The sequence below is a fragment of the Ammospiza nelsoni genome, chromosome 9 (assembly GCF_027579445.1).
Source record: "Ammospiza nelsoni isolate bAmmNel1 chromosome 9, bAmmNel1.pri, whole genome shotgun sequence".
In the NCBI taxonomy this organism is placed as follows: Eukaryota; Metazoa; Chordata; class Aves; order Passeriformes; family Passerellidae; genus Ammospiza; species Ammospiza nelsoni.
The window spans coordinates 4,281,776-4,286,290 of NC_080641.1; positions in this window are offsets into that span (position 1 = coordinate 4,281,776).

The following is a 4,515-nucleotide window of genomic DNA, read 5'->3' on the forward strand; positions in this document are numbered from 1 at the left end:
TCTGAGCCCTTTGTGGTCGGCTGGGTAACAACAACCACAACCAGGCAGACAGCCCTGCAGCACAGGTGGCCAGCACAGAGACTGATTTGTACAGTCTTTTGAAGAGTTCTCTTGACAGGAAACAAAGCACAGGGACATACAATCCCAGGAGAGGAGGACATCTTCCCCACCTTTCAGCAGTTTGCCAAAGGAATGCCTTCCCATTTGTAAACCAGAGCAGCTCAAGCTGTAACCGATCCTGACGGGGCTTTCAGCATCAGGACCCTGACCTGTTTATGAGCAGGCTGAGCTCAAAGATGCCCCTCTCCCAGCTAAGGAAGGCTCCAGCCTCTGCAGTGCCTCCAGCCCTCAGGGACAGGGCAGCAACCACAACAAGGCTGGCAAAGCCCAAGCATGAGCACTGACAGGCACTGATGGGAAGAAGCCAGAGTGAGCCTGAGCCCCAGACAAGCTGTTGCCCCCATTCAGGACACAAAGGGATGGGCTTTGAGATCAGCCACACTGAGGCACAGATCAGTGCCCTTTTTGTCCCAACAGGTGATGGCAGACACAGAATCCACTGGGCTCTGGTCTCAGCCCCACCAGGTCTCTTATCTGAGAGCACAGCACTGGCAGCTATTATGGGCAAGAAGCAGATTCATTGGGTTGTGCTGCAGAATCACAAAGGGCTTGATGTGTTTTCTTAGAGACTGATCTGAGCAGGGCCTGGGCCAATGGGTAGGATTCTAAGAGTCATGGGAAAGAGTGGGAATCAGGTATGGAAAAGTGCCATGGATCTGAGGGATATACCATGGCTGGGCTGGAGGCTCTCTCCTGAGAAATGCCTGCAGTACAGTTTTATCTGATCACGCCACTTGGATGTGTCTCCTGGACACATCTTGATAAGCATAAAACTAGAAGATTAAATAAAGTTTGTTATCAAAGTCTCTGTTTTTTCTTTGGGGGCACATGAAAATACCTTATGCTCTCTATTTGTCCTGTAACCTGATATTCTTTCAAAGTAGTTCTTATTGACAAAAAGATAGCATTCTCTTCTTGACAAAAATATAGCATTCTCATGAAAATAAACTGCAGATGTAGTAGTGGTAACAGTAACAGTCATAAAAATGACATCAGTAAAACGTGGGGTAGAAGGGCTCCTTCAGGATGGAGAAAAACACAACAAAAAACCCCCACCAAAAATGAACAACAGAAAAGCAATCCCACCCCACCCCCCAAAAAAAATCCCCAACCAAAAGGACAAAACTCCAAAGTCAGTCTATTTCTGTGAAGTTTTTTTGCTGTGATGACTGGTTGGAAGTCAGGAGTCTAAGGAGAATTTAGGAAGCTAAAAATTCTGTTCAGTTTGGCCACTAGCACACAGGATTGCCTGGATCATTTGCTAGGTCACAGCCTTCTGCTGATCCAAGAACAATCCCTGCTTTAGCCTTTAGCAGAGAGGGAAGCTCAGGCAAACCCAAGCCAGTCCCAGGTGCCCTCAGAGGCAGCAGGAACACCCAGAGCTCTCTCGCTGCCTCGGAGCACAGCACTGCCTCTGGGGAGTCCTAAATGGCCCTGTGACACCGAGCTCAGGAGGAGCATTTGGTACAGCTCTGCTGACACCTGCACACAACACACTGTCCCTCAGATAAGAAACACCCCAGACGTACCCAGCAGCTCCAGGTACTCCTCCTCAATCTCCTGTTCCCAGGATGTGCCCGAGCCTGAGTTCCCAGGTTTCACAGAAGGGCTTCCTCGAGGTGATGCTGCTGCGGCAGCAGGTTCAGAGCCCATGATGTGCTGGACCTGGAGCATTTCTGGTGGGCACTGTTCCTGTGCCTCACTCCTAACTTGGGGTCCTTCATTGCCACACATTCCCTGCAAGTCTTCGCAGGCTGCCCGGTGAGATGTCAACACTTGCACCTCAAGTCAAACAGAACAAAGCAGTCAGACACTACAGCTTGTCCCTGTCAGCCAGGAGTCATCGACTGTGAGGAAAGGCAAAGAACAGATTGACAGGGGATACAACAGCTTGTTTCAATCCTCCATCTGGGTCACCAAGTTCCACTGTAAAAACACCTCAAGAAAAAAAGGAGAGCAGGAACAGGCCAGCAGGAATCAATTTGGATGACTGCTGGCCAAAAGGCCAAAGGACAAGTTTCACTGTCCAGGGCAGATGTTGAGATTCAGCACACCAGGAAATGTCCTTCAGAGTGACTGTGATACACACACTACAGCAGCATGGCACTCAGAGGCATGGCCCCACTCCCTGCTGCTCTGCACTGGAAAGGCAAGAAGGGCAGAAACCACCAGATTGGTGACTGCAGTGGCTGCATCCCTCTTTCACTCACTTGGTTTTGCAGAGACTGACGGAAACAATTAAGTTTCTCTCTGATGATTTTCATTTCTTCCTCCAGCCGCTTATGCCTTGCCTTGATCATACTGTGAGCTGTCTGAAGCTCTGCATCCAGCTGTTCCTTCATGTTCTCTAATAAACAAAAGAGAGGATATTTCATGAGTGGAGTGGCTGCCACTCTTTCATTCACCTGGTTTTGTTGATCGCCCCTCTGCTGGTGGAGATTCTCCTCTTGAATTCTTCCCATGTCTTCCTTGTTCTTTCTCTTCACTGCCATGATGTCACTCTGAGCTTCGGGCAGCTCTGCTTGTGGCTCTGCCTTGATGTTCTGTACACACAAAAGCAGAGCAAGGGACTGAGAGCTGCCATCAGGCTCAGCTTTTTTCCTCTTGCAGCTTCCAAATCACATTTATTCAGCCCCTTCTTTCTGCTTCCCTCCCCACATCTGCCTCCATTGCAAAGCTCCTGTCCCAGGGCTGATCTCTGCAGATTGCAAGGCTCTGTGCCTCCATTGCCTGTGGGACTCCTGGCCTCCTCAGTCCCAAGAGCTCTGGTTTATGCCCCTCTTCCTGCCCTTCCCTCTGTGCCCTGGCCACTCAGGCTTACCTGGCCATTCTCCTGTGGCTCTTCCACCTGCTGCCTGAGCTGCTCTTCCTGCCCTCGGGCAGGGAACAGCTCTCCCTGAGTCTGGCATGGCAGCTCAGATGAGGCAGTGTGCTCCTGCTCTTTCTCCGAAGCACCTGCACAGAAAGCAAGAGAAGATGGGTTTCAACTTCCCATACGCCCTTTGTGGGCCAAGACTCACACACTGCTGGGCTCACACGTTCCCAAAGCACTGTGCTGCTGCTCTCCTGGGTCGTTCTCTGCCCGAGGGGAGGCACAGATTCCAAAGTGACCCTGGCCCTACAATCAGGGGCCATCTGGGACTGAAGCTCCAGCAGCCTCTCAGGCAGCTGACAGGGAAGGGGTGGCATTTCTCAAGGGTCTGGTGAGGGCCTCCCTCTGTTTCTGCCGTGTCCTGTTTGTCTTTCAGTAGTGACTGACTCCCCGCCCTGTCCCACAGCTCCATCCTGGCTCTGCAGGGGCTTCCTGGGTGAGCTCACTCCTTGTGAGAGACACTTCTGGAGTTCACCTTCTCTTCAGGCCTGCACCAGCATTCCTCCTTCCTGACATCCACACTCTTGTTAGAAAACCGGGTCATTCAGGAGATAAGGATGCATGCAAAGATCTCTGATGGAAGTCAGAGAACCTCTATGGCCACCTCAGTATATGGAGGAGGACCAAGGTGTTTCTTCTCCCTCTTTTGTCAACGGAGAATTCTGACCAGCAGTAACAGAGTTTCTCATAGGGCCCCATTAATGAATGCACTCACACAGCCCTGGGGATGCCAATGAAGGAAACCATGTGTCATGTATGGCATGGCATGTATGACCAGAGTCACCAGACCCCAGCTACAGCATGGGATAGTTCCACCGCCTTAAGACATGCAAAAATTTAAAGGACAAATGAAGGCTTCAGGTCAGAAAAGGCTGGAGTAGGAAAACATGATGGGAAAAATCACCATCTCTGGAGGGGGAAACATCTCTGCCTGCTCAGCATCAGTCAATGGAACTTGTCTCTGCTTCTCTCCTGAAGGGATACCTTTAGGTGAGCTTTGCATCTTCCACTGCTTTGGAGCAGAGCCAGGAAGATTGAAATAGATAGATAGACAGATCTCACTTTTATCATCTCTCTTTACTGTGCTGGAGTATTTACATTCTTTGAATGGAGAGAGATATAATTCTCTCTCCTAGGTTTTTTTTAAGGGAAGTTAGTGAGAAACTCATAGAAGGAGAGAAAACAATTATTATCTCTACTTGCTGTTCTTGTTTTTTAGTACACGAAGAATGTGTTATAGTGATTGTTTACTGAAAGTGATTTGTTAATTGGATTTTAGTGATAGTTGTTTAGACTGATTAGATAATTAGATAAAAGGCTGTGTGGAGACAGTCACGAGTTTTTCTTTTGTATGTTTTTAGTATAATATCTCTTTAGTATAGTTTTAATATAGTACTAGTGTAATATAACATAGCTTAATAAAGCATTTGTTTAAACTTCTAAATCATAGAGTGAAAGCACATTTTTTGCCACGTCGGGGTCACCCTGAATCAATCCTGTCCTTTCTGTCGCTACACACATCA